The 18983-nt window shown below is 39.2% G+C and overlaps 1 long non-coding RNA gene and 1 pseudogene across 1 annotated transcript; one reads left to right on the top strand and one right to left on the bottom strand.

Annotated features, from left to right (window-relative positions):
* The first annotated feature begins 7013 nt into the window (after positions 1 to 7013).
* Positions 7014 to 12972, top strand: LOC112656287 (uncharacterized). The gene is made up of 3 exons (XR_003134250.2): positions 7014 to 7139; positions 8709 to 8935; positions 12835 to 12972. It is a non-coding gene; the product is annotated as an uncharacterized LOC112656287 (long non-coding RNA).
* Positions 12973 to 17827: 4855 nt separating this feature from the next.
* Positions 17828 to 17927, bottom strand: LOC112656816 (U6 spliceosomal RNA; annotated as a pseudogene).
* Positions 17928 to 18983: the final 1056 nt, after the last annotated feature.

Below are 18983 nucleotides of genomic sequence, written 5' to 3'. Positions count from 1 at the left end.
CTGAAATTTTTTGACGATACCTCTGAGGATAGTGGCCAGAGAGTCAAGAGGCTTGTGTTAAAACCTGGCTCCACTACTTACTATCTATGCTACTTCCATAATTCATTCTTAATCTTCCTAAGGCTAGTTACTGCCCCTCCCACAGGAACATTGTATGTGAGATTAGGTTGACAAAAGAACTATGTAAACTGTGAAGTGACATGCAGAAGTGAGTTGTTAGTAATTCCAGAATGTTGAACACCTCCCTTTGCCTGTGAGAGCATTCTTGGGGATGTGTTACCTAAAAGGGTAAAGAACCCCAAAACAGCCCCAACACATGAGAAAATCATACTTAAGTATGCTGAAAACCTTCACAAAATATATAATTAAAGTAAAACTCGGGATCCCTGGGTGGCGCAGCGGTTTGGCGCCTGCCTTTGGCTCAGGGCGCGATCCTGGAGACCCGGGATTGAATCCCACGTCGGGCTCCCTGCATGGAGCCTGCTTCTCCCTCTGCCTGTGTCTCTGCCTCTCTCTCTCTCTCTCTCTCTCTCTGCGACTATCATAAATAAAAAAAAAAATTAAAAAAAAATAAATAAAGTAAAACTCATGACTTTGTGATAAAATATTAATGGAAATTCTCAAAAACAAGTCATAAAATATAAATGCAAAGTAGTTAGCATTGTTTTGATGTTTGAAATCTAAAAAGCAAAGAACAGTGACAGCCTGATTGAATCAGATGCACAGAATTACTTCATTTTTATCAGGCTCCCTACCTGATATCTTTCTCTAGGGCCAGAGAGCATAGATTTCTTTGGTTCGTTAAGTTCTACTTCTTGATTATGTATAGTAGGTGCTGGCTTTCAGATTATTGTCATCATTATTATTGCATTAACTTTCTATTTGCTGCTGTACTGAATTACCAAATTACCAAAAACTTAGTGGATAAAGACAACACAGATTTACTATTTTATAGTTATGGATGTTAGAAGTCTAAAATGAGTTATTAGGGCTGTGCTTCTCTTGGAAACTCTAGGGGAGATTCTGTCCCTTGCCTTTTCCAGCTTCTACAGGCTGCTAGCATTCCTCGGTCCCTGACTCCACATCTTTCTGACCTTTGCTTCCATCACCCCATCACTTTCTCTGACTCTGACCCTCTTGCCTCCCTTTCATAAGTATCCTTGTGATTTCACTGGCCCACTGGATAATCCAAGATGCCTTCTCCTTAATCACCTCTGCAAACTCTTTTTTTTTTTTTTATTTTTTTTTGCCATGTAAGGTAACATAATCGCAGGTTCCTATGCAGGAGGACATCTCTGGGGGGAGGCATTACTCAGCACATCATAATCACCAATGATTAGCACTTATTGAGCATTTTTTTTGCATGCTAAGCACTATTATAAGAACTTCGAATATACTAAATTATCAAACCCTTTAAGGTCATGCCTTTGAGGTACAGAGAGTTTAGGTAACTGCCCAAAGTCACTGACTTAAGGATCCTCGTAAGATGTAAACAGATTGGACACTAGACCTAGGGGAAGCAGAATCTCCTAAATATAGTTTTCAATGAGAAAAAACTTTATAGCAACATTGATTATATCAACTATTTTTTAAAAAGTTCTACTTATTTAAGTAATCTCTATATCCAGTGTTGGACTCCAGCTCACAACCCTGAGATCATCAAGAGTTGAACACTCTTCTGACTGATCCAGCCAGGTGCCCCTATATCATCTTTTTTTTGTTGTGGTTTACAATTTTTAAAAATATTTTATTTATTTATTCATGAGAGACACACAGAGAGAGAGGCAGAGACACAGGCAGAGGGAGAGGCCGGCTCCCTGCAAGGAACATGTTGCGGAATGTGATCCCAGGACTCTGGGATCACACCCTGAGCCGAAGGTAGATGCTCAACCACTGAGCCACCCAGGAGTTCTGATTTGTAATTTCTAAAGCACATTCTCGGCAGTTTTCCATAAAACTCTCATAATCCTGTAGTTTAGAACAATTTTTCCCTCTACTAAATCCTCTTCTTTTTAGAGTTATTTAAGTAGCAAGGGTTCATAGTATGCCTTCCACTGGAATTTGTGTATACCCATGTATTTGTTCTGTTTCAACTGTGTGAGATCGTTAAGTAAAGGTATAAACAAGCACCTCCTTCACAAATAAAAAGACAATTTAATATAGTGTCTTGAATACTAAAAGTGTTCAATAAATATGTGTTCAACCCAATAGTAGACATGAGGCAGAGTATTATTTGGAAGTACTACAGAACCTACGAAACGGATGTAGTAGACCATTCCTCTGATGACTCCCATGAACCATGCCTTCCAGGATTCATGCCTTTTCTAGCTTGCTCAGAGACTGTGAATATTGTTTTTGTAGAACAAGGGATAGTTGTTTATGTAAAGCATGTATAGACAGCTTGACAAGAGGTTGGTTGGATTGTTTATTTACTTAGCAAGTCTTTATTAGTACCTGTCATCTGCCAAGTTCTGTTATAAGCATTTTACAAATATTAACTCATTGAATTCTTGTAACAACTCTGTGAGAGGGATACTCAGAAGACAATACTATTTTCATCTCCATTTTTGCAGATGAGGAAATTGAGGTTCAGAGGGGTCAAGGGCCTTATCCAAGATAGAGCTGCCAGATTAGTAAGTAAAAATACAGGATGCCCAGTTAAATTTGAACTTCAGAATAACAGATGATAATCTTTTAGTATACGTATGTCCCATATATCACAGCCTCACAAATTTTTGCTAATCAAATATTGCATGAGATACATGGGACATATGTACACTAAAAAAAATATCTATTGGGCACTCAAATTTGATTTGGCATCCTGCATTTTATCTGGCAACTTGAGCTCTAAGAACAGACTTCCAGTAAGTAGAGGAGTAGGACCTGAACCCACTAGTGTGGCTCACTACTCCAGGCTTATGAGTACTTCACAAAGCTGTCCCTCCCGTGAAGATTGGGCTGCTCATGTGTCAGGACAAAACACTAATCAAGTTGTGTTTTCTTGTTATAGGTCATCTGAGAAAGAGTACGGGGGCATTTTCTCTTTATTCCTCTTGGAAACGTGGATTGAGATTTGTACCCAGTTGTTTACACTTCCCTCAATCTGGGAGAGAATTGAGAAGCTTTCATTCCCCAAAGTCTAGGTCCCTGATGCTCCAGGGCTGGATTGTCCCAATATGTTTCTCAGAGTTGAGGTGACCTAATCCAAAGGCAGGAGGCTGGACTGTTCTGGGCCCTGAGAAGGCGAGGGGTCTTTACCAGGGTAGGAGGGATCAGAATAGGGCTGGCTGCATGTGTCCCCGGAGAGGCTGGACATTGCATGCCACACTCAGGAATCTCCGCCAAGAGCTTCACAGCCCAGTGCTGGCGCAGGGGAGGCAGACCATATGCCTCCAGGTGAGTGGTAAGGACTGCAGTGGAGAGCCCAGGAAGCACTGCTGAGACCTCACTCCAATTTTTCTGAACCATTGAAACCATAGACTTTGAGAAGGACTCCAAAAGGAGAAAAGGAGTGGCCCTCCCTTCCACACCCTGCTTTGGAGTAACCCTACCCAGTACTATTAAAATTAATATACTTAATGAGTGGTTGTGTTGTACCTGGTATTTGGATATATTTCTCATTTGATGCTCGCACGCTTGCACTTGAAAACCTAGATCTATCTCAACCGAAAGCTCAGGCTCTTAGCCACTGCCTTACACTGCCTCTTCTAATTCTTGCCCTAATTTTAAACTTAAATCAAATTTAGCAGTTTAATCCCCTGATGCTGGGGGGTGATGTTCAAGAATCAGGTGTAGGGAGGTTTGCCTCCTTAAGCTCTACAGAGGAGAATCATCCACAAACATGAAGTGCTGCTTGATTAAAGAAACTGTATTTCAAATATATATTGGATTAAATGTTCTCCTTTTAAAACCCAGACACCTACTTTTGTGGAGCTTTAGCTGAGAATGGGCTTCTCTTCTCAACACAAACACTGGTGTGATGTGACCCTAGTCTTGGCCATGCATCTCTGCATCCAGATCGCTCTGTACAGTCATGCCTGAGTCACCATTTCTTGACAGTCAGAGCCCCGTGGACCCCATGAAATGCCCTGTGGGAACCAGAAATTCAGTACACTCAGAGGAGCTGAAGATGTTTACAATGTGAATCAGCAATTAATAGCAACTTTTTTCCCCCTAAAAAGTCACATCTCTCATACAGGCACTACTAATTATGCTGTTTGGTTTTGTTTTTCTAAGACGAATGACAAGAAAAATGTATAACCAAGGGACTGGTTGACAGAAGTGAAGAAATATGAGACAACTAAAACAGAGAACAAAAAATAATGAGAAAAATGATTAAAAGAACTGAATTGTGTGGCTTCTCTACTGGTAATGAGCCTGAACTAAATACAGAAGTTGCATGTATTTATGGAACCTGCAGGAGAGATGGAGGAAGTCGTTTTCTCCCAATCTCTAACTGGATTTTGTTTTCAAACTGGGTGGATAATATAAAAGCAGCATGAGAAATCTGTCCTGGGGGTTCCCCAGCTGTGACCCTAGATGAGGAGCTGGCTACATGGACTCATTGTGCTCCCCGCCACATCTCGCCCTTAGATTCTATTGCTCCTGGACTTAGGAGAAGTTCACAGCCATTCATACCCAGCTCCTTCTTTCCACACTTACATATGCCTTGCCTCCCTCCACCTCACCCCCAGGCCTGCTGAACAAGAACCTCCCTTCTACCCTATGTTAATTCCCTGTGGCTGTATAACAAGTAACCCCAAACTCAGTGGCCTAAAACAACAGAAATGTATTCTCTCACTACTTGGGGGGCTAGAAGTCTGCAATCAGTATGTTGGCAGGATCAAACGGCCTCTGGAGGGTCAAAAGGAAAATGCTTTCTTACTTCTTCTGGCTTCTGGTGTCTCTCCAGGTGTCTCTTAGCTTATAGCTGCAGAACTCCAATTTCTGCCCCTGTCCTCACACGGCCTCCTCCTCTCCCTCTGCCTTTTTTTTGCAGGGATGCTTGTCATAGGATTGGGGCCCACCTGGATAATCTGGGATGATTTTATCTTGAGATCCTTGACTCATTACATCTGTAAAGTCTCCTTTTCAAAATAAAGTTCCGCCTGGAGGTTTTGGGTGGACACATCCTTTGGTGGGTGTGGGAGTCACCATTGAACCCTTTTTTCTAAATCCAAGGACTTTTTAAAATTTAAAATCAATGAGTTAATAAATAATATATTATTAGTTTCCGAGGTAGAGTTTAGCCATTCATCACTAACACCTGGTGCTCACTACGTCAAGTGCCCTCCTTAATGCTCACCACCCAGATATCCCATCCTTCACCCACCTCCCCTCTAGGAACCCTCAGTGTTTCCTATAGCTTAGGTAAGAGGCTAATCATGAACATATAATCCATTCGTACTGCAATAAGACATTTTTAACATACCCTTTCCTTGCCTCTTCAATTTTCTTATGAGTCAAAACTGTTTAAGATCATCATTCTCTTGTAGACGACTCCTCAAATCTCTCTCAAAACTCACAGTCTACTTGGCTTTAGGGTTCTATTATTCAGTCAGTCTGGTAAGTATTCTGTCCATAGTTCTTCCTTCGCTGCTTTACTATGTAGGTCAGTTTGGCTTTCCAAACCAGTGGTGGTACATCTTGGTTTGCCTGAGACAGTCCAAGACTCAGCCTGTTCATCCATCCCCATGTCCTCTCTGGTTGTCACCTTCTCTAATGCTCAAAACCCTCATTCTGATAATACCCCCAGCTAGAACACTTTCCTTTTTGGAGGGAGGACTTGAGGAACAATTGACAGAAAGGATTCTGCTTAGAGAGTGATGAGTGGTGAGGAGGGAGAGGCCTTTGTTTAAACCTGCAACTTTGGAGGTTAACGTGGGAACAGGGAAGACCTGAAGGGGAGAGCTGCACATACACACACACACACCTGGTAACCATAGCATAGATCAAAACCACACTTCTGTTCCACTGACTAAGTGATCAAGCCTCTCCTAACAGCTTAGGGCCTCAGTTTCCCTATCTGATATAGTCTAAGAGTGATCAGCTTCTGAAGTTTGAGTCTCTGATCCAGTCTGATTGTTTGCTTCGATAAAATATGGTCTTGACAAGTTTGCAAGCAAAACACTCCCCAGAATGATTTGGTGACAATTTAAGGAACTCCCCCCTCCACCTTCTACCCAAGGAACCAAGGGATTCTGTTGCTTAGGAAATGTACAACTAGACCTATGGGCTTATCTTCACCTCTTTGTCTTTCTTAACACTCAAAGCATAGGGAAATGTTTAAAGAACTCAGCATATCCTTCTTTAGTTTGAGGGAACATGCCTGACACAGTCCAAATAAATCACCAAAGGAAGTATGAAATGGCACAGTCACTTTTGAAAACAGTGTGGCAGTTTCTTAAAAAGTTAAATATAAACCTCCCCTTTGACTCCACAGCTTCACTCTTAGAGAAGTAAAATTATAGGTTCATAATAAGAGTTACACAGGAATATTGATAGCAATATGACTCAGAATAGCCCCAAATTGGACAAATCCCAAGTGTTCATCAATAGGAGAATTGACAAATGCATTATCACATAATCATAAAATGAAATACTTATCAGTAATTTAAAAAAAAAAAAGAATTACTGATTAAATCAACTAATAGCCAAGTCCTGTTGATTTTACTTCCGAAATGTATCTGCTTCCTTCCTCCCATTACCACCATGCTGGTACCCATAATCATTCCTCCCTTTGACAACGCAACAGTCTTCACCTGGTATGTTCCCTTCCCCTCTTCCTTCCTCACATCCATTCCCTACACAGAGCCAGAGTGATCTCTCAAAAACCTGAATCTGATCTTAGCATCCATTTATTATGACCATCCAGGGTCATAATATCTCCCTCCTTTGGGGCAAAATCTAAACTCTCTCTAGTCCACCAAACCCTACCAAGCTCGCTTCCTGATTAGCCTTTGGGGCTGTCCCCTTGCTCCCTATGCTACAGCTCCCTCCTCTCAGTCTTTCTTTTGGGTGTGTCACAATGCTTCAGGCAGGGGGTGTTGCCGAGGTGGTTCTAGGTGCAGCACTTCACTCCCCATCATCTCCTGGTCAACTTACTCCTGTCTTCTTCAGGGAAGCTGAAGTTGAGAGAGGTCAGCTCTGGTCCTGTTTTAGATTAGTAGAGTAGGAGGAGTTCAAGGGAGTTTGGTCCTAAATGTTAGATAATTAGGCAAAGAGAATTTTTGTTTCTGCTGGCTTTCTGTGCTTTCCCTCAGACACCCTCAACAATGATCATGAAATGGCATTTAGAATGGTTATTTGCTCATCTCTGTTGGTATTATTTTTATTATTTTCCTATTCCTACTCTAAAAAATCACCACAAATGTAGTGGCTTAAAACAACACAAATTTCTTATGTTATAGCTCTGGAGACTGGAAATCTGAGCTGGATTTCACTGGCCCCAAATCAAGGTGTCATCAGAGCCATGGTCCGTCTGGAGGCTTTCAGGAAGAATCTGTTTTCTTGCCTTTTCCAGCTGCTAAAGGTCACCCGCATTTCTGGGCTTGTGGCCCCTTCTTCCATCTGCATAGCTAGTGGATATGTCTGCTTCCACTTCTGGTTGACTATCACAATTCTGACTCTGGTCTTCCTGCCTTCCTCTTATAAAGACCCTGGAAATAACACTGGGATCGTCTAGATAAACCAGACTAATCTCTATCTCAAGAACCTTAACTGAATCACATTTGCAAAGTCCTTTTTGCTGTGTAAGATAACATTTTATAAATTAAAATCCAGAGATTAGGATGTGGACATCTTTGGAGGTGGGGGTGTTCCTCAGTCTATCACATTTGTCTTCTCTTCACATTTTAAGCTCCACTGAAGATAATAACCATGTCTGTCGTGTCCTCTACTGGACTTTGCCTACCTGGAGTCTTGCACATTTCAGGTACAAAATAATTCATTTATTGTGTGAAGTAAGAGCATTGAAGCTACTTCATGCAAATGGCTTAGATTTTATAATACTTACTTGTCAGTTTCATTTCCAAATTTAAGACAAGAACATCTTTTATTGTTCTGTAGCCACCAAGGAAAGGGGGCCAATTGTATCTGGACCACCTAATCTCAAGTCAAAATTGTTCTAAAAAACCATCAAGGGCGGGGGGTGGGGGTGAATGGGTGACGGGCACTGAGGGGGGCACTTGACGGGATGAGCACTGGGTGTTATTCTGTATGTTGGTAAATTGAACACCAATAAAAAAATAAATTTATTATTAAAAAAATAAAAAATAATAAAAAATAAAAAACCATCACAACCTTGAATCCATTACTCACTATATTTGTTCATAGATTTTTCCTGCATTAAATTCTCTTTGCCTAATTATCTAACATTTAGGACCAAACTCCCTTGAACTCCTCCTACTTTAAAAGTGTTCTCACCTGCCTCATGAATGCTACAATTCACGTGAATCAGCATGCATCGTCCAGGCCAACAGGCTTCTAAAAGATTTATGCTTCTGTAGTATTTCTCCAAGCTAGATTCCTTTAAACTCTGTTCCCAGCCTCTATACACCATTTCATTGGCAATGTCACAAGTGGAAAATTTGATATCAGTATTCTGAGAGCCAAACGATAGCATAAAAAATTTAGAATAATTACAGCTCAGTTATACTAATATTGTTTTAGCTTTCATCATTAATTTTGTTTTTTTTGTTTTGTTTTAGAGAGAGAAAGGGAGGGTAGAAGGAGAGAGCAAGAATCTCAAGCAGGCTCCACGCACAGCATGGAACCAGATGTGGTGCTCAATCCTGAGGGAGTGGAGGACTCAACCCTGACAGGGGGCTCGATTCCACAACCCTGAGATCATGAACTGAGCTGAAATCAAGAGTTGGTTGCTTAACCGACTGAGCCACCCAAGAACTCCTAGCCTCTCACTTTGAGAATCTTCCAGGTCAGGAGGTTGAAAGAAAAGATGGAAGAAGAGTATGCGAAATATGTGTGTATATGTTTAAAGTGGGGACAAACTATAAATGCACATTAAGCCCATTTCAAAATAGAAACCTTCTTAGGTAAGGTGAAATAAGTGAATTCTTCTAATCAACTAAAATAAATAAAAAGTTAAAACCAATTCCTTGATATCATATGGTCAAGAAAGGAAAAAACTGGTTATCTGAATTTTTAAGTTTTACCATCTTTTTAATCCTATGTAGATACAATCTGAATGTGAAAACATTACCCATCTGAAAAATAAGCTAATTCACCATAGAGATTTAGGACACTGCAAACTTAATTCTGCTCATGAACATCTTCTTGTCTTACCTGGTGTGTTTTGAAATCTTGCCATGGCTTGCTTTGCAGGGACCTTTTGAAGGTTCCCTCCCCCACACATGAATACATTGGAGCGATCTAATCTAGTTAAGCCCATTGTCTCCACCTAGCCTTGCCTGGATTTACAGCACGATGCCCGGACATATGAGGCTGTGGAGCATTATTCATTTCTCACAGAGAGGCCAAGTGAGTGGGGATTAGCCTCAACAATGAACACTGCTATTTGCTATTTAGCCAGGAGCAAGGTTCTCATCCAACACAATGCTTGTGCACGTTCAGCTCATTGCTTGTCTGTGCAGATCCCCACATGCAGAGAGGACTTTTACAACCCAAAGTGACAACCATGTGTCCTGCGGCTCTGTTCCCACCAGGGAGAGGAAGGCCACTGCTCAGCTCTCTGCATTTTGTCTCCACCATTGCTGAGAGCAATGTAATGATCTGGGCAAAGGACTTGCATTTGCTTGGTCTTAATATAGACAACTTATGCTGGTTATTAAAGAATGTTCATTAATAAAGAAGCATTTGACTTAGCCTCATGTGGACACAAAGGTATCCATGGATTATGACCAGAACTTCACTGTATAAATACTAGAAAATTCCTTCAAGCAAAGAGAAATCAAGCTGAAGAGAAATATGGCCAAGAGTCATATACAACTAATCTTCTATTTGGGAATATTCAGGCTCATGTTTCTGGACTTCAGTAGGAAGTTTGAATAATAGACTTAAATTTACAAAGGGAAGGAGGATTTCCAATTAGGAGTGCTACAAATATGACAGCATTTCAGATTTTAGGTCTTGTAAAGCCATCCTCTTCTCTTTAGTCCTTGTGTAGTTTAGGTTCCCTCTAGGGCTGGGGAACTCCTTTTGATTCACAGGAAGCCAGTGTTTGCTACAAATATAGAAAACTTTGACTAAAAATTTATTTTGAGTCAAAATATTTCTTATAGCAACAGATGCTGACAGAAAGTAACAGGCACTTTGAATTTAGTTCTTTATTCACCAACAGGTAAATGATGATCACTCCTGTATGAGGAAACCTCCATGTGGGAAGTTCACTTCCCTAGCAACCTCACTCAGGACTAAGGCAAAAAGTAGACCTTCTATTCAATACCTGTATTACTCTCCTAGTACTGCTGTGACAAATTACCACAAACTTAGTGGTTTAAAACAACACAAACGTATCACTTTCCAGTTCTGAAGCTCAGAAGCCCAAAATGGCCTTCACTGGACTAAAATAAAGGTTTCAATAGAATTCTGTTCCTTTTGGAGACTCTATGGGGAAATATGGTCTCTTACTTTTTTCAAATTCTAGAGGTTGCCTTCCAGCCTTGGCTCATGGCCACTTCCAGCAATTTCATCACTGTGACTCCTGTTTCCATCATCATTTTTCCTTCTCTGACTCTCCTGCCTTCTGCTTTCTCTGCTTTCTCTTATAAGGACCCTGGTGATTACACTGGGCCCACCCAGATAATCCAGGATCATCACTACATCTCAAGACACTTACCTTCATATTTGCAAAGTCCCCTTTTTGCCACATAAGGTAATATATGCACAGTTGCTGTAATTAAGACTTGGACATCTCTGGAGGCTGTTACTATGCCTAATATAATACCCTTTTCCATTTTACAACTAGAAGTTTTTGGCCATTTTTATATTTGACTCTTCTTTCTTAACTCATCTCAATAAACCACCTGGCCTTTCTTTTTTTTTTTTTTTTTCCACCTGGCCTTTCTTTTACCCTAAAGTACTATCTGTAACTTCCTACTTCTTTTTAATATTGAGAGCTTCTTGGAAAAGGAGATACTATATTTTACTTTATTGTATTCTTCACAGATCTTAGCACAGTGCCTTGTATAAAATATATGCTCAGAAATGTTTGTGATTTTAAAAAAAGGAAAAGAAAATTGCTGTAGAGAAGTAGACTTTGAAGTTCAATGTGGAGGAGGGACTGGTGAGAGTGAAAACATAATTTCATTCAAATATGGCAGAGGGCCGTGGATTCTAGGGTTATTCAATGTGGGAAAGGACAGTCTTTTCAACAAGTATGGTGGAACAACTGGATATCCACAGGAAAAAATAATCCTTGAACTTTTGCCTCATGTTATACCCAAAAATTAACTTTAAGACTACATAGGAGAAAATCTTAGCCTTGGGATAGGCAAAATTTCATGTTAGACAATACAAAAAAAAAAAAAAAGAACTAATGATGAAAGAAAAAAGTCAGCAACATGGACTTTTTCAAAATTAAAAATTGTTCATCCAAAGACCTCATTGAGTAGTGGGATAGATTAGATGGATTTCTGTTTCTAGTCATGTTTAAATAACGGGAACCAGATTTACCTTCCTTCCTAAAACAACAGAAAAACTAGATAAAATATATGGTGCAATGGTTTTCAAGACTTTGGACATGAGGCAATGAAAGACACTGAGCCCTGAGAGATAGGAAATAAATGCAGTGAGCCCTACACTTGCCCTAGTTTGCTGCATGGAGAGAGTTTCTGGCTGAGGTGCAGAGAGTGGGATCCCTAGCAGAGTAGTGTTCTCCTGGAGTTGGGGAGAGAAGGGAGTCTGTGGTTAGTTTGCAGAGTGCTGCTGGAGTCTTCAGCTGAGTACTGATCGGCACATGTTTGTAAAGACACTATGTTCAGGGAAACAACTATGAAAATATTAGAGAGACTGTACGAAGACCTCACACAAAGCCAGGAATAATTCCTGTTCCCACCAGGCAGAGTAGAAAATCTCAATATTCATGAGGTGTTGGGTAGAGTCCTAAGAAGGTTAAGCTTTGATATTGAGACAAAGGTAACCCTTGAATAAAGGCTGCTCTATTTCCACATAACATAAGCCTAAAAGTAGATTCTGAAAGGGTTGACATGTTTTAAGTAATGCAACTGCATCCCAGAAACTCAAGAATATTTATAAGAATACAAAAATACCTGCACCCAAAAGGTAAAATTTACAATGTCTGACATCCATTCAGAAGTGAACAGAATTAACATTTTTCAATTAGCATTTGGAAGCAGGAAAGTGTGACCCATAATGAGGACAGAATCAATCAATGAAAATTGATCTAAGAATTATAGAGATGTTAGAATTAGTAGAGAAGACATTAAAAGAGTTTTTATGACAGTATTCCATAAGTTCAAGAGACTAGAGGAAAGATTGCACATGAAGACTAGAGACATATAGGATATAAAAAAAGGTCCAAACTGAGTTTCTAAAGATGAAAGCTACAATGTTTGATATAAAAAATACAGCAGATTAAACATTAGAATAAGAAAGATTAGTGAGCTTGAAGACAATAGCAATGGCAGCTATCTAAAATGATAATTGCAAAGAATTTTAAAAATATATTGAAAACTAAAATGAGCAGAACATCAGTAAGACAACTTTAAATACCAAACATATATGTAATTGGAGTCCCCAGAGCAAGGGAGGGATTATTTCTAGTTCTGATCTATCTTGAATAAAGCTGCTATGAATATTCATATATTGTGTGGACATTTGCTTTCTGTTCTTTAGGGTACATTCTCAGAAGAGAAATTACTGGGTCCCAGGGATCATATCTTCAACTTTTTGAAGAAAGCGTCAAACAAATTTTCAAATTTTACAGTCCAGCAATTGTTCCAGCAAGGTATTAAAATTCCAGCTTCTTCACATCTTCACCAATGTTTTGTGTTATCACTTCTTAATTTTAGCCATCCTAGTGGCTGTGTAGTGGTATCTCACTGCTGTTTTAATTTGTATTTCCCCGATGACTCATATTGTTATTCATCTTTTCATAGGCTTCTTGGCCATACATATATATTTCTTTATGAAATAGCTATTGAAATATTTTGCTTACTGTTTTATTGGGTTGATTTCCCTACATATTATCATGTCAGTAGAGATTACTTTGCATTTTCTATAATTTTGTATGAATGACATCATATAGTATTTCCTTTTTTTTTCTGGATTCTTTCACAAGTATAGTTATTTTCAGATGTAGCCACGCAGTTTGTGTACCACTTTTTCTCTTTTTATTGCTAAGTAATAGTCCATTGAATAAATATAGCACAATTTAGGAATTAATCCACATGATGATGAGCCTTTGAGTAGTTTCCAGGTATTGGCTATGAAGAATAAAGCTTCTATAAATATTTGTATAACAGTCTTTGCATATGCATATGGTTTCATTTCTTTTTTATCTGAAATCAAGAACTTTAGCATCCAGCTTAAGATGTAGATAAAGAAGAGCAAAAGAAATGTATAATAAGCAAATGGAAAGAAATAATAAAGATAAGGGCAAAATTCAAGGAAATAGAAAAAGAGTGGATAAAAATTAATGAAGACAAAATCCGTTTTTTGAGAAGATAATAGATAAACTTGTAGCAGACTGATCAAGGAAAGGAGATACCAAAAGAATATATGTATGTATGTATGAAATTATATATCAGATAAAAGACTGTATCCAGAATATATAAAGAACTCTCAAAACTTGATGACAATAATAATTTAAAAAAAAACAGACAAGTAAAACACAGCTAAAAAATTTGAATAGTCTCTTCACCAAAGAAAATATTTGGATGGCGAATAAGAACATGAAAAGATGCTGAACATCATTACTCATGAGAAAGGTGCAGATCAAAACCATAGCGAGATCTAATTACATGCCTATTAGATAATCTGAAGTGAAAAAGATTTCGGGTGTTGGCAAGAATGTGGAGGAACAGGCACTCTCGTGTGCTGTTGGCAGAAAAGTTAAATGGTACAACCACTTTGGAAAACAGTTTGACACTTTCTCAAAAAGCTAAGCATACATCTACTAAATGACCCAACCTCCATCTTAATAAAAAATATTTACCATACACAACTCAAAATCTACAGATTTTAATAACCCAACCAGCGGAGGGAGCTTCAAGTGTGTGGTTTGGTTTCCTTCACAAGAAAGTGTTATTCAGATGTCTAATGCAGATAAAATGTTGTCATCACTGTCTGCATCTATGTGAGCTTTCCTGGTGCTGACTAGACAGCCATGTGCGGCCTCTAAGGGTGGAATATCATTTCATGTATTTCTTCAGTCATAACATTTTTAAAAAATATTTTATTTATTTATTTAGATCACAAGTGAGGGGAAGGGCATAGGGAGAGGGAGAGAGAGAATCCCAAGCAGGCTCCACATCCAATGCAAAACTTGACCTGGGGCTTGATCTCACAACCCTGAGATCATGCCCTGAGCCGAAATCAAGAGACAGACAGTCAACCAACTGAGGCAGCCAGACACTCCAAATCACAATATTTTTCAAAGAGCATCCTTCATTCATTCAACATTTATTAAATACCTAGCCTTATAAGTACCTTTTTTACCTGCTTGCTTGTATAAAGACCTTAGATGAAACTATAAATAAAATAATTCTTATTAACTTGATCACTTTTAAACTCTTGTAGTGTATCATTATTTTGCATATTTATGAAGTATGTATTCTTGATCATCTAAAATCTCTTAATAGCTCATCTGCATTGGGAGTATCTTTCCCCCTTGGCGTGGCTCAGTTATGACCACTAGTTCGAGTTTCCAAATAAAAAAAAATTTTAATTAAATGCATTTTCACTTCGGAGACTTCAAGACAAAATTTCAGCCATCAGGCATCTGATACTTCAAACCTGGAAACAAATTTAGTGCTTCTTTCTTTTGTGTAGTCTCCTGTCTGGACATGCGCAGCAGCTGAGTGTACAGATCAGCAGGTGTGATATGAGAAACACATTGGGTTAAGCCTCTATCATGAGATCAGGGAAAATCAGTTTTCTCTCCAGTAAAAACAGAGCAACTTGTTTTCAAATCTCGCAGCTTCCAGCAAGTCCTGGTGTTTACATTTGGTTCCTGAAGCAGTTCAGCCTCACACTCTCCTGCAGTTGTGACAGTCTGGCTCCACCTCAGCAGCACAAAGACCAAAGGAAAAAGGGACTCGGTAGCTGCTTTTCTTGCACTGGGGAGATAGACATGATTTTCCAATAAGGGGAGATATCTGATCTCTGTACCCCCTTTGTTTCCTCTCTCAAAGTTTTACAGCCTTTTTAATCTGTAAGTAAATTTAAAAAAAAGTTGTACATACATTTTCAAAATGTGCTGCATAATACAACTTCATCCATTTAGGAAGCTGACAGCTGCCCTCTGAGGTATAGCCTGACAGCCTAAAACCCAGGAATCAATCATTTGGATATAGTGGTGCCATGCTACTGCTCCCGGTGTGTATCGCAGCACCCAGGAACCACTTATTTGAGATATGCCATCGTAACTCTGATAGATTAAAGCACCACATCCAAGAAACAATTGTGTATGTGGGGAGAAATGCTCTCATAGATCTGCCGGGTTACAGCCCAGAATCCAGCAGGCAACCGGGCAAGTCTGTGCTGAATCAGAGCTTCCAGAAACCCGGGAAGCAGCAGGATGACAGTTCTGTTCTTCAACAGCCCATTATGAACTAATTAGCATACATGAATTGCAGATTTGAAGCATTAAAGTGATGTACAAATCATTAATTTTTTGTCAAATCCATGTCATCCTTGTGTATGCCTTCCTATTTTAATGTTGCATGACAGTGAAAAGAGGTACAATCCTCTGTATATAAAGAGGAGAGATTTGGTGTAGCTGATATAATGAGATCTATTTAAACACTATGTATTTTTCAGCCTTGAATATATCTGCTTGGAAAAATGCTACACTTGTCCTATTAGGGTTAATTGTGAAAGGATGTTAATGTATTCAAAACCCCAGGGGTAGTTCTACATGTTGTCTGAATGAAACAGGGGATGTAAGACCAACTTCACATTTGAGCTTTCTTTTTTAAAGTCCTCTTTTTGATGAATAAAAAGAGCCATAAAATCTTTCTCACTGATTGTGGAAGGTGTAACTAGAAGGAAAGCTGAGCTTTTTGGTGTGTGAGAGCTCCAATGCAGTAGATCTGTTCTTGTTAACCCAGTTCTGAGCTTAATTTATAAAGATGTATCATGTAACGCAATGGAAAATGGAAAACAACAGCAAAGCCGGTTTTCATACTAGAAAAGGCTTCTACACATTAATTTGTGGTTTTCTGTATTGTTTCTGTGTATTTAATTACTAACGGTATTTGTGCTTAAACAAATGCTTGGTGGTGTTTCATTTGAATTTCTTTTTTCTTATTACAGTGGAGTCACAATGCTTAATTTGTTAGTACCTGCAATAGTTGCCATAGTAACAGACTCTAATGTTATATATAAATATGTATGTCGTATATCTATATGTGTGTGTATTATAAATATGTACTATAGATGATTATGACTTTATTCCAAGAGCACATCTCAGAAGACTTGGCTCTCAAGAAAAACTAATTAAATATGTAGATAGACTTTGTGAACCTAAAGTCTATGGTCCCAACCTTGGGTCTCCAACTTCACTTGGGGAAGAAAGGAAGTTCTGGGGAAGGGAAAGGTTTGCCTGCTATCTTCTCGTAGGTTTTCCTCTGCCCGACAGCAGAGTCATCCGTGCGTGCCTAGGGTCCTACTCTTTTTCTTCTCCCCACTTCCTTTTCCAGCCATGTCTTTTAATCACACAAAATATGCATAAATGAAAACCAAGACCAAATTCTAGGGGCAGCTATTTTTCTGAAGAACCTTATAACAAGAAGATGATGGATCCGTTGAGAACAGAGGAGAGGGTAAGATAATTTTTTCCATCTGTATTAGTGAGAAAGAGGAATTCACAATAAAGATAACCATACACACATGTACCACTTGAATTAGGCATTTCACACACCTCTCCGTAAATATTTAAAGTAGATAGAAGAGTCTTCCTTGTAAAGATAAAAAAAAAAGCTGAAGTTCAGAGAGAGTGAGTAAAATTGCCATGGAGATTAGATTTGCCAAAGCCTCTGTTCTTTGTACAATATCACTTTATTACTCTAAGCCCTTCTTTAGTGCAAAGAAAGGAGCACCTGATCCCCCATGCAGTCAAAGCTGGGGCAAAGACAATGATATGCTTTAGCTGGAGATGACTTTGGTAGTAAAGTAAAAGTAAATGAAACTGAAGGCGAGAATAACATGGTCATCTCTGTCAGTGGGTATTATTTTCAGCTTTATGTAACAACAACAATAATATAAGAGCAGCTTAACTAGTTTATTTTTCATAAATCATCACAAATCCAGAAATAGGCAAGTTTAGGTTGGTATGGAGGCTCTAGAATGTTATCAGGGATCAGCCTCTAAGCAGTTGTTATCTCTCCACTGTGCCATCCTTAGTGTGAGACTATAATCTTCATGCTGATAAGATAGCTGCTGTCCTATTTGACATCATAACTGGATTCCAGGCCAGAAGAAGAATGAATAAAGGGCAAATAATGAGTGAGCTGAGCTTGTCACACTTCCTCCCTCTCTCCTTCCCCCTCTCTCCTTGTAGGGAAAAATCACAATTTCAACATTGGACGCCATATGCTGTGCTTTGACTCATGTAGTTTTCTTGGTATTAACCAGCAAAGCGTCAAGTGACCTCTGGGAACTATGCAAAAATATTGAGTGCTTCAGAGATATGCAGGTCATCCTTGTGCAAGAGACATGCTAATTTCTGTATCATTTCAAATTTAGTATAATTACTGCCAAAGTAAGCACAAGCTTGTATTTTTTCAACAATAAACATAACTTTTCAGGAAACCTTCGCCAAAAGACTGCTATTCTTACATTAGCCAGCCTTGTGCCATATGACCACCCCATAAAGGCAGGGAAGTCTGTAGAAGTGAGCCATTTTAACTGAGTCTGATGTTACCCTTAGTAAAATGGGGGTTCCATGAGTAATGAATGGAGAATCGTTATTGGATAGGCAATTGGCAATGGTCATCTTCTGTGATAGATATTTCCCTGTGACTTCATCAAAAATACACATTGATGTAGAAAAAGAGGCCCTTTGTGTCTGGGAAAAACATTAAGTGCATAGTGTGGTACACAGCTAAGACCAGCTTGGACCTTACTCATTGTCTTGCTATTTCTTAAATCTTCTGTTTCCGTTCTCAGGGATCCTCCTCTGTTTACTCCTTCTTAGCTGCCTTCTTGGTATTTAACCATTGGCTAGTTCTTTCGGTGCCTATCCTAGTATGATGGTGACAGTGCTCACAGTTTGAGTGAAGGAATTTGCAGAAGCTGTGTAGTAGAGCAGTCAAGAGCTAAGGATTCACACAGAACTGAGTTAAGCTCAAGCTTCACTTCTTATAATCTGTGTGACTCTAAGCAAGCCCCTTAACTTCTCCAGGGCTTGGTTTCCTCATCTGATAAGTGAGGCTTTCTGCTCAGTGGGGTAATTGTTTCTCCTTTTCCTTCACCCTCTGCTCATGCTCTCTCTCTCTCTCTCTCTCACTTGCTCTCTCTCTCTCCCTCAAGTAAATAAATCTTAAAATAAATAAAATCTTTTTTTTTTTTTTTAAAGAGTTGGATGCTTAACTGACTGAGCCACCCAAGCATTCCCTACCCTGCCCTGTGTTCTATTCTTATGGGCAAATAGCAAAAGTTGGCAAATAGCAAATACCATGGCCTGTGGTAGAAAGTCTATGGGAAGTATTGATCAAGACTCCAGGGAACTGAAGACCCTGGAGGGAATTGGAGAAATCTTAACTGCTTCTGGGACTTAGGGCAAGGACTAGGCAACTGTCAGATCAAACCATAGAGTCCTG

Source organism: Canis lupus, chromosome 37, assembly GCF_003254725.2.
Source record: "Canis lupus dingo isolate Sandy chromosome 37, ASM325472v2, whole genome shotgun sequence".
NCBI lineage: Eukaryota > Metazoa > Chordata > Mammalia > Carnivora > Canidae > Canis > Canis lupus.
This window is presented reverse-complemented; position numbering and strand designations above follow the sequence as displayed.